Genomic DNA, 12,790 nt, shown 5'->3' with positions numbered 1-12,790 from the left:
TATTAAAGTTGAAGCCGAATTTATTTCGATTATTAAAATATAAACTAGCACGGTTAGGAATTCCTAATAGTATTATAAACATATGTTTATTACGAAAATAATAAAAGTTGAAAACAATTTTCACCTGAAGGAGAATCATACAACGACGAATCTGTTCAATGGCGACAACGAATCTGTTCAATGCGACATAAAAAAATGTATCGCTTATTGTAGTGGATACCAACGCTTTTTAATCAATCATATCCGCTCCCAGTTGGCTATCCGCAAAATGTTCCACATGGCCGATATCATATTTTTTGGTATTTGAAATTCTACGTAACTCAATGTATGTATATGACTCTCTTATGGGTGTACATTCTATTTCAAAAGTAATTGATTCACAAGTTCAATTATCTAAATTCATAGCAAAATTCCGGTTAAGTCTTTCAGTTCAGCTCAGTGTTTTGCTAATATCTACGCTTCATTCTCTATTATAAACCTATATATTTTCATTACTAAATACTCCTTATTCACACAAGAACGCAAGAGGTTCCTAACAAGAATGCGACTAACGGAATACAGGTACAGTATGGTGCATTATTGTTACGGATATTGTGCCAATTGCCTGGCATGTGGTTTCGAATTTCCTTTACACGTTTAAAAGTTTTGACGTATAGTTTTACCTGACCATATTTATATAATAATATAATATTAGAAATACTTATAAATATATAAGATTCTCAAAAAAAAAAAAAACTAAAAACTAAATGTGTATATTAAGGAGATGTATACTTATGTACTTACTTGAAGAAAATTGATATTAGAGAGACACACACGACTAGTAGATCCAATAAATTAAAAGCAGATCTACAGAAAGCGCCATCGTGAAGTACAAATCCGTATGAAATCAATTTTAACACCAGTTCTATTGTGAAGACAGCCGTAAAGAAATAGTCGAATTTATTCAGCACCTGGAAGAAAGTCACTTGAAGTTAGAATATAGTCCCGAAACCAACAAAGAATATTCAAAAGTCGGACGTGCCGACTAAATGATACCCTTCTCTATTTTAGGCACATACGATACATGTCCCTAATTTTTACAGTATTATACTAGGGTAGTTACATCCAAAAAGCTGGACATTGGGTTTAAAAAAAACAACTGGACAAAACAAAAATAACTGGACATGGTTAAATTTTGGTTTATGTAAATACTTGTTATTAAATTATCCACCTCACGACGACAAATGCAAATACCTTGTTAACCAGGAAGTAAGGCATCAACGAATTTCTCAATGATTTGGTATCGCTGGTAACGTAAGTATTTCGATTTGTCACAAGTGGCATCTGGGTATGAACGTTTTTTTTTATTATAAATAGTTACTGGGATGAATATTTAACAAAAACAACTTAGGAAACTGATGAGTATTTGTAGCGATATCCAAAACTATAGACTTTTTTGGCTTACCCCTTGGTGGACAATGCCATATTTTTCTCACTAATAATTGGAATTTCGCCTGACTGTTTTGCACTACCAAAATATATATAAACCGTTAACACTCTCGATTCTGGCATTGTGGTCAACTAGAAGAAGAAGTTAAAGCGATCGGATGTGTGTTTTCCTAGCTCCAATAATTGTGACGGTTTTGAAAAGTTTAAACACTAAAAAGTTAATAAATATACCATTATATGATTGCTAGTGCAGCTAGTGAGATTGGTTACTATATATAAGCGAAAAATAGTGCATTTTAACTAAAACATTCATGTGTTTTAAAACAAATATTGAAAGCATAAGAAAAACACACAAAAATAGTGGAGAGAGACTGAGGAAGTGCACAGATCAAAACATTTTGAAGTTTATGCCAAAAGTCAAGTGTGAAGCAGTCCATTATGCTAAAAAAAGAGAAAAGTAAGAAGTTGTTTTTTACAATTTCATCCTTAAACTGCGCATTAAAAATTAGCCATTTTAATCCAGATTTGTTAATCAAATGTCGGCCTAAAAGTATGCTTTAAAAACTCAAATTTTTAACTTTTGTTAATAAAATGTCGGCCTAAAAGTATGCTCTATAAACATAAAATTTTTAACTTTTTTAATCATATGTGGTGAATATATACATGTGCCTAAAAGTATGCAAAGATTTGGAATACATTATAAAATAAAAATTTCAAATAAAACAATAAAAAAACTAAATTATTAAAACTCAAATTTTCTATATTAATTAATAAAATAAAATGCCATCAAATACTGGCCGTAGAAGCCTGAGATCAAAAAGGATAGTTTGTGCTCACTGTAAACTTGATATAAATGAAGATAAAGATGATTATATTGAATGTGATAAATCCTCCAAACTTTATCATATAATATGTACGAAACTGGACAAGAAACATTATGAGCATTTATTAAAACATGAAGAGGACGAATATATTTGTCAAGTTTGTGATGGTAAACCGGATGCTATAATAACAAACCAGTTAAAACGTATGGAGGAAAAACTTGATAAAATTGATCGCCGCACAGAGTCAGTTCAGTTCATGTCGTGTAAATTTGATGAACTTAATACAAAAAAAAAAAATAGATAATGTAGAGGAAGAAAATACAATCCTTAAATCGGAAATAAAAACATTAAAGGAATCCGTGAAAATGCTAAATGGCCAACGGGTCAAAAATGATTGCGTCATAAATTGACTTAGTGACACAGGTAATCAAAGTGCTGTGCAAGCTGTTATTGCCCTCTCAGAAACAGTTGGTGTTCAAATGAATGAAGAGAATATTGAAGAGGCATACTTTTTAAAAAAGAGAAACACAAACAATAAAAATCAGTCGTTGGTTGTTAAATTTAATTCAAAATCGGCTAAAAACAAAAAAAAAGTTAAAAGAGAATGAAAGTACAAAGTCAATATATGTGAACGACTTCCTACGCAAAGAGTTATTGGAACTTTTCAACTACGGCAAATCAATAAAAACAGTGGGCTATAAATACATATATACATACGGTAACAAAATTTACGTTAAAAAAAAGCACTTTAAATAAACCGAAACTAATTCGAAGAAAAAAAGATATCGATGAAATATTACTTAAAGCAACACCAAATAACTTCCAAGGAAGAAGATCGATGAGCATTTTATCTGTTCCAGAAGAAGAAGAGGATACTGATGACAATGCTGTTGAAGTTAATGCCGACTTTGTATCACTAGTAAATCACCGTATTTAAATACAAATTGAATATTTTGTCTGTAAATGTATTGCATTTCCTCATTAAACAAATTTAATACATTTAAATCAGTAGTGGCAAATCTTCCAGTATTGCCGAAGATCATTGCTATACAAAAAACGTGGTTCCAAAGGAATATAACACAAATTTATGCAGTCCCTGGGTATAATGCCATACACTGTTGCCGCAATGATGGATATGGAGGTACATCATTTTATAAAGGGTTCCCATATTCGACGGACGCATGTTTTTTTTAAATCAAAGAAAAAATAAAAATTTGGCGGTTGGCCATATTAATCATTTAACTTGTTCCAAGTAGATGTGTTTACATCAATTGTTGAATATGATATCTCTCAAATGGCCGCCTCTGGCGTTGATGACGTATTGTGCCCTTCTTGCTGCATTTTCTATCATTTTTGCTAACATTTCGGCATGGCGGCTATTTCTTGAGCTCTTCTACGGTCCTTGGCTTGTTAACGTAAACCTTTGACTTCAAATATCCCCACAAGAAATTCAGATTCAAATGGATAAATTTGATCATATCGATGATCCATCTGATGATTTAGAGATAATAACATCGCCAATTACAAAAATAATCAAAGCAAACACAACTTTTACGACAGTTAAAGGTTTGTCGAGACCAATTTTAACTCCATGGGAGAATAAACACCTAACTTCGCTCAAAATATACAAAGAAAAGCTATTGGCTAAGAGAAAGAGAGGCAAGGATGAAAAAATAAAAATTTCCAGCAAAATATGTATGAATTCCTATATAAGCTGGAATCTAGAGAAATTGGAACAAAATCCACGTAAAAGTTGGAATTTTCTTAACAAATGCTTAGGAAGAAAAGATAAGCATACTATTCAACTTATCAATGAAGCCAATGAACAAGTATATGACGATAATGATTACTTTTTAAATATTCCTAAAATCTTGAAAAACAAAATTATTCACAACAAGACAAGATACGCATCAACTTTTTCGTTCAATATTGAAAGCAGAAATAATATTATGAGCCTTATCGAACCGCTTATAATGCCAAAAGTCCAGGTCATGATGAAATATCAGGTAAAATTTAAAATACATCTAAAGATTATATTTGGGAGCACCTATTATTAAATTTCAACAATATGGTAAACAAGTATATATATCCAGAAGTTCTTAAAATAGCTAAAATTGTACCAGTACCCAAACTGCCAAATGCAAAAAAGCATGTGATTTTAGGCCATTAACCTTATTGTCATTATTTGATAAAATATTTGAGAAGTTGTTGCATAAACAGCTCTCAACATATCTCGAACAGACTGGTCAGGTGTATCCAATGCAATTCAGGTTTCGGAAAGGAAGCGGAACGCAGGATGCGATGACCTTTCAAAAGGTTTTGACCTTATAGATCACACAATATTGCTGTCTAAACTTCCATATTATGGGATTAGTGGTAATGCGTTACAACTGATTGGAATTTATATTACGAATAGAAAACAATTTGTTGAAATTAATGGTGCAAAAAGTAAAACTGGTACTGTGGGGTATGGTGTACCACAAGGGAGTGTTCTGGGACCGCTGATGTTTACATTGTATATTAATGATATATCCAATATGAATCTGTATGGAAAATTAGTTCTATATGCGGATGATATTGATATATCATCATATTGCTATTTGGATGATATATCATCATATTACTATTTTAAGGGGACAAATGGAACAGGATGCTGCTAAAATTATGGGTTACTGTAGATTAAACAAACTTGTAATACAAATAAGACAAAAGTGATCAGATGTCGACCTCGATGTCCACAATATAATCAAGAATTTCATATACAAATTGGAGATTTAAAAATTGTTGAGTGCCAAATGTTAAAGTATCTTGGCATATATATGCAAAATAATTTGGCATGGAATGTGCATATGGATGAACTAAGAAAAAAAGTTGCGCCTGCTATTGGTATCCTCCATAAATTCAGAAATACATTTAATGTAAAAACGAAACTTTTGATATATACTTCACTAATTCAAAGTCATTTCAACTATTTGGCAATCATATATGCCCACAAAAATAATATATACTTGAAATCATTGCAGAACCCAAAATAAAGCACTTATAATAGTTTTCAACTTGTCGAGATTTTACCCCAAAACAGAACTCTACAAACATATTGCAAAAAATATTCTCCCTATACATGGTACTTATAAACTTCAAATGCTGACATATATGTTTAAAGTTACCCATGATATCGGTCATCAGTCAATACAATTTGAAATGAGTCAAACCTTTGTCGATACGAGGAATAATTCTGTTTTAAGAGTAAAAAGATGTCGTTTGGAATTAACGAAACAAAAAATTGAGCATAATGGATGTTTACTTGTTAACCACCTGCCCAATGATATAAATAATAATATAATATAAATACACTGCGTATCATAACTATAGACACACTCTTAATTCAATTGGTATGTTAGTTGACAAATCAAATGGACCCATTAAGTTATTGTTCACAATAAAACGATCAAAAACACATGTTATACAAGGAAAATAATTAGTTTATTCTTTATGCTTTCGCCGAATTCTGCACTTTCAAAATTGCTGGTGTTGTATAACTATAGACGCCCTTTTACAAAATTAGCAAAATTAATTTTTTAAAACTTAAATAAAATAAAATAACTATTATAAATAATGGGTAGGGCCTCCCTTATTTTGAATAAGTTCAAAAATTTTATCCATCACACTGTTGTTCAAAATTATTCGCAAGTCTTCATCGATTGACCGCTATTCATCGAAAATCACTTCATCGAAAATCACTTCTCTCGATCGGATTCTGGTCGGAAATTTTAATATTTTTCGATTTTAACCATACTTGAGTATGGCGACTTTTATGAACTGGTGCGTTGTCCTGCTAAAAAACGAGTCCTTGATTATTGTTGCTTTCCCAAAATGGCAATAATTTGTCTTCCAAGACTTGAACGTACTCCATCCGACAACATGGAAATGTCAAATAAAGCATTCCGTGGCTATAAAATGCTCCCAAGGCCATTAAGGAACCGCCACTGAAATATCGTATTAAGAAATAACGATATTTCGGTAACCGCCACCTTGGGAGCATTTTATAGCCACGGAATGCTTTATTTGGCATTTCCATGTTGTCGGATGAATTCAATGGGGTACGTTCAAGTCTTGGAAGACAAATTATTGCCATTTTTGGAAAGCAGCAACAATCAAGGACTCGTTTTTTAGCAGGACAACGCACCAGTTCATAAAAGTCGCCATACTCAAGTATGGTTAAAATCGAAAAATGTTAAAATTTCCGACCAGAATCCGATCGAGAACATGTGTGGAATATTGACTCATCGTGTCTATGCAGGAAACCTCCAATACCAAACGGTATTTTACCTCCAAGAAGTGATTTTCGATGAATAGCGGTCAATCGATGAAGACTTGCGAATAATTTTGAACAACAGTGTGATGGATAAAATTTTTGAACTTATTGAAAATAAGGGAGACCCTACCCATTATTTATAAAAGTTATTTTATTTTATTTAAGTTTTAAAAAATAAATTTTTCTAATTTTGTAAAAGTGCGTCTATAGTTATGCAACACCAGCAATTTTGAAAGTGCAGAATTCGGCGAAACCATAGAGAGTAAATTAATTATTTTTGTTGAATAATATGTGTTTTTGATCGTTTTATTGTTAACAATAACTTAATAAGTCCATCTTATTTGTCAACTAACATACCAATTGAATAAAGGGTGCGTCTATAGTTATGATACGCAGTGTATAACAAGAATTTCATTATTTAAAAAACCGATAAAGTCATTTTTATAATGTAAAATTTAATTGCTTCTAACGTAATTTATTTTTTATTGTTATTTAATTTTTTTATTAATATTTTGTCATATGATAAAACACGTATTTGGATTTATATTGTAAACCAATTCGCCTCAATAAGGTCTTGAAAACGCTGTGGCAAAACATACATATTGTAATAATATATATTTGAAGTAATAAAAAATTAGGTAAACTTTTAAATTATTTTACTTCCTTTAAATGATCGAACTAGTGTGACCAATTTGTTATTACTTTGTCGAAACGTTATTGAATATTTAGCATTGCATCTTTTCCATCACCGTTCCTTGCTTGCCATTATGAACTCCAAACCTTTTCTCCTTGCTTATCTTAAAAATATTCCTTTTCATTTGTTGCGTAGCCTTCCCCCCTGAAGTTGTGTTCCGGAGAATAGTTCGTAATATGGCCCATATTAAAAACATTTTTGCGAAATTATAGCTATTTCGGTTGGAAATGAAGCTAGCACCTTCAAATACCGCAAATGGGGCGGTCCCCTTAAATGGGAGCTATTCCCAAACAGGAAACCATATATTTTTGCATTTATTGTTACCCAAGATTGAAATAAATATAAACTTATCACAACCAATCCACAACCTACCTGTAGTTCGAAGATGAGCTATATCGTTTCACGTTTAGGCATTGCCCCCATATAAGGGTACCCCCAAATTTTCTGTATGTTGGCGTTCTTGAGCGCGTTTTATAACCGAATTCGCAAAGGTATCCACTAAAAATTATAAATATTGGTCCATTATTTTCAGGTAGTCCCCATATAATGGTATGGTATAATTTTCGGTATTTTGAAGGTTCTGAGCGTATTTCCTCCCTTTCAAACATCATTCATATTCGCGTCCTATAACGGGTAGTCCCCATATAACCCCCCGTTTATACCCTTCACTATAATATGAAGATTATACAATTTTTTAAATCCCTTTGTAACTCGTCGATATATTCATTTCCGACTCTATAGGTCCATAGGTAATGAGGGTATTAATATAGGTCCACTTTTTTGATGCATTTCCGGAATGGAGCAAAAAGTGATGTTTCCATTGTTAAATTCCCGTAATTATTTTACATAATATTAAAGATGGAAATGCATTTAATTCAATTGGATTTGTGGGATGTTGTTGAAAAGGATACGCCAAATCCTGTTACCGCGGAGTTCACTAGACAAGATCAGAAAGCCAAAGCAACTATAGCAATGTGTGGGGAAAATTTGCAAATACATCTTATAAGAACATCAACATCAGCAAAAACCATGTGGAATACATTGAAAAGAACCTATGAGAGAAAAACTATGACGTCTAAGTTGCATTTGTTACGTCGCCTATATGACACAAGCATGACAGAAGGTAAAAATATGCAATATCACATCAATAGTTTGAATGTTATAAGGGCACAATTGCTAGATATGGGTGAGGAAGTCAAGGATAATTCCATGGTGGTCATTATGTTGAACAGCTTGCCGAAGTCTTTTAGTGCAATAGTTACGTCAATTGAAGGTCAGCCAGGAGAGACTATCACACTGGAATATATTCAAGAAAAACTTGAAGGTCTGAAATGGTAAATTCTAATAATATGGTAGAAAATTAAGCTTTTAAAAACACAGCAAGGACAGTTTAAGAAACGTAAGCATTAAGTATTATCATTGCAAAAAGCTGGGACATTTAAAGTAAGACTGCTTTATATGGAAAAAGGGGATATATGAAGAAAGCAAATTGGTGTCTGGTCATGTATTCTTGAATGTTTCTAATAGCAACAATGGATGGGTTATCGACTCCGGAGCATCCATTCATATGACTAATAATTTTGAATTCTTCAATAAATTGGAGAACAGTAATAGTAAAGCGCACGTAGTTTACGTAAAAGCTTTAGATGCAGAGGGGACTGGAGAAGGATTAATATATGGAAAACACAATAAAATACTCCTTCAAGATATGTTATATGATCCCGGTCTCAATGGAAGTCTAATGTCTGTGAAAGCTATGACCTCAAAAGGAAGCATGGTTATATTTAATGAAGACAAATGTATCATTCAAAAAGGAAGAGAGTTACTAGCCGAGGGTTTAGCAACTGAAAATCGGTATGCTTTAAAAGAAAGAAATGGATGCAAACAGAACACATATACAAATCATTCATTAGCATGTATTCATTTGTGGCATCGACGCTTAGGTCACAGAAATATTGCTCATATCAAGAAATTACAAAATTTAGCTGAAGGCATTTGTATACAGGATTGTAATGACAATAAATTTTGTGATATATGTACAAAATCCAAAATGACTAGGAATCCATTTCCGAAAGGGAGCAACAGCAGGACTAAGGAGGTATTGGAGCTCGTCCATTCGGATGTTTGCGGACCCTTTCAAGTAAGCTCTCAGACTAGAAAGAAATATTTTTTTACTTTCATCGATGATTTCTCGTGATATACGAAAGTTTATCTTTTATCGAAGAAATCTGAGGTAAGGATTTCATTGCCGAAGTTGAAGAATAATGGTATAATTGTGCAAACAACAGCGCCATATTGTCCGGAACAGAACGGAGAAGCGGAGCGTAAAAACCGCACTTTAGTTGAAATGGTAAGAGCTATGGTGAATGAAGCAAATTTACCTAAAATGCTGTGGTCCGAATGTGTTATGGATGCAAATTATGTTCAAAACCGATTACCGTCTAAAAGTATAAATTAAACTCATTACGAATTGTGGTTTGAAAAGAAACTAGATTTAAGTAACATCAAAGTCTATGGTAGTAAAGCTTATATTCAAATTCCAAAATGTAAACGTCGTAAGCCTGATGATGTAGCGATTGAAAGAATTTTGGTAGGATATTCCGAAACAGCGAAGGGATACTGAATTTTGAAAAACGGAAGCAATGAAATTATTATAAGTAAGGATGTCACATATCATGAATTTGATATGCAGCATAGGAAGGAAAATCTAACTGAACAATCGATTCCAATACAATTTTCAAGCTGTAAGGAAATCAACACAGAAGAGTATGAGTTGGATTTTGAGTCTGCTGATGAGGATGTAGAGGACGTCACTATAGACCAACCTGTTATTAACGTTGATGCTGAAATCGAGGAAAGTGACACAGAAAATCGCCGGACTGAAAGACTGAAAAGAAAGACTCCTCTGAATTATAAGCAGTTTGTCAAAAGCCGATCTATTTTAGGAATGATTCTTCATCTATCGATCACGACAAGACCAGATATAGCTGCAGCCGTCTCTATTTTATGTCGAAGAGTTGAAAACCCCGAAAAATGTGATTAGGAAGTTGCTAAGAAGGTCGTTAGATATCTGAAGGCAACAACGGAATGAAAATTAATAATTAAATCAGATTTGGATTTGATTATCAAATGCTACACGTTTCTTCTATCGATCACGACAAGACCAGATATAGCTGCAGCCGTTTCTATTTTATGTCGAAGGGTTGAAAACCCCGGAAAATGTGATTAGGAAGCTGCTAAAAAGGTCGTTAGATATCTGAAGGCAACAACGGAATGAAAATTAATAATTAAATCAGATTTGGATTTGAATATCAAATGCTACACGGATTCAAATTGGGCAGGAGATCTCGAGGATCGAAAATCAACAAGTGGTTATCTAATTTTGCTGGGTGACAATGCAATTTCTTGGTCTTCAAAGAAGCAGTCAACAATTGCGTTATCGTCTACAGAAGCTGAGTTTATAGCGACATCGTAGGCAGCTCAAGAACTATTGTGGATCAAACAATTACTACATGATATGTCAATTACAATCTCACATCCGATTCCGATGTATGAAGACAACCAGACAACCAAAGTTTAGTTCAAGAACCAAACATACTTATGATAAGTATCATCACATAAGGAATTTAGAGGGTGATGGTGTAATTGATTTATTGTATTGTCCAACCGATCAACAACGAGCTGATTTCTTGAACAAACCTTTGGCTTCATCTAAGTTTATCTTATTAGTTAAGGATTTATTTTGTTGAGAGGGTATGTTAGATATACTTGTTTCAATTTACTTGTCAACAAAATACATAAGTAACCTTTGAAACCTAAATATTGTATTAGAGAAATTTTCAATAAATTGTGTATTCTTGCTGTCTTGAATTCTTAAGTAGACGTGTTGATATGTTTATCTTTAATTCCAATATCTTGCATTCCCGCTTTCGTAGTCAACGCACGCTAAGGTAAAGTCTGGTTTCTCACGAAACGAATTCACATTACAAATAAAGATTTTTTATATTTAATGTTTTCTAAGCACGATTTCGATTTTCTTTACTTTTTGGGTTTCACTGCTACTCGGTATCACGGCAACCATCATCATCCAAACCAACAATACATCATAAACTCAAGGGTACGTAGTTCAGTTTCTTAATATTGAGCATACCACGAGTATTGTTGTTTTTTACTTTCGTTTAACAAAAACAAAATATATTGTTGTTACTTGTTTCGCAACATCACAATTACAATTGTCTTAATGCCTACTTTCCTAAATAACTTGTTTCCTAGTAATCTATGGTGTAGTGTTTTTTGTTATTTCTCACTAAATGCTACATATACACCTGGATTTCTTTTTCAACTCGCCAGCCACTAGTGAGAAAAAGGGGTCTACAATCCGAAACGACCCGAGTCTTACTCGACCAACGTCTGTCACTTCAGCCCGTTGGGTAAAAGCAATAGGGCTGCTACAACAACAACAACTAACTACAAAAACAATTTCAGTGTGTCATTATTCTAATTTCGTTTGTTGATCTCAAATTTACCAACAACTAATATATCACATCAACTCTTTTTGTTTGTTCATATAAACATAACGAAAATAATATTCTAATATTCTACGCGCTTTTTTCTAGCGTCTGTTTATAGCATTCGATCTACTAGCAAATTATTTCTCTCCACCACTATTACTGTTCTATCGTTCGATTCCCAACACTTACTGTTCTCGTTGTTTTGTCTATCGTATGATAAAAAATATCATTCTCGCATTCCAACCGCCTTTATGTGCGCTTTATCGACTCTGGCTCAGAGGCTTCATTCATATGGGAACATTTACAAAAACGTCTCAAATTGCCCACTCAGCCAGTCTCTGCCACCTTTTTTGGTGTAAATAGTTCATCCTACGCCATTTCCAAAGTACTTGTTCATTCCACATCGGTTCTCGTTTCAATTCATCATTAAGTGTCTACGCCAACGCTTCCTTCAGTGCCCCTTAGTTCTAACCTTACTTCTTGCTTGCCAATCTTCCTCTAGCCGATGTTCACCTCTTCAATTGCAGACCAGTAGTTTTGTTGTTAGCGGCAGGTTTGTATCCACAGATCTTAAAGAAAGGGACGCCATGAAATGCTTCGGGTTCTCTAGCCCACAACACGATATTCGGCAGGATTCTGGCTGGTCCTATGACTTCGTCCTCAGTCCAGGTCTTCAGGACTGCGTTGGATTTTGCTGAGGATGAATCTCGCCACAGAACACTACTCCGACACTGGGGACTTCCCAAATTGAAGCATCGTTCACTGTTGGGCATGTTCTGTGAGAGGAATTATGGTCGTTGTGTCCGGTCAAAATTCATTTAGCTTTTTATCCTCATACCACTTACATAGATTTTCGTTTCTAGTCTTCGTTGCTTTCGAAAAGTTTATTTCTCCCCAAAACTCAGAGTCTCTAACGCTGTCACACATTGAACGTCAACCAATTCTCTTGCCGTTTGCCAATTGGTTGCCATTTTTGCATTGTTTCCATTCTTCATTGAAACAATTTACGCTTCTAGAC

The 12,790-nt window shown here is 33.6% G+C and overlaps 1 long non-coding RNA gene across 1 annotated transcript in view; it reads right to left on the bottom strand.

The window, feature by feature from the left end:
* Positions 1-12,790, bottom strand: part of LOC133327238 (uncharacterized) — a 66,259-nt gene that overhangs the window by 38,324 nt on the left and 15,145 nt on the right. The window contains exon 2 of the long non-coding RNA XR_009754221.1: positions 784-950. This is a non-coding gene — a long non-coding RNA (uncharacterized LOC133327238). The remainder of the gene's footprint in view (positions 1-783; positions 951-12,790) is intronic.

Source organism: Musca vetustissima, unplaced genomic scaffold (assembly GCF_032173495.1).
Source record: "Musca vetustissima isolate MV318-11 ecotype Yass unplaced genomic scaffold, APGP_CSIRO_Mvet_v1 utg2261, whole genome shotgun sequence".
NCBI lineage: Eukaryota > Metazoa > Arthropoda > Insecta > Diptera > Muscidae > Musca > Musca vetustissima.
The sequence above is the reverse complement of the archived record's forward strand: the minus strand, read 5'-3'. Positions and strand labels throughout refer to the sequence as shown.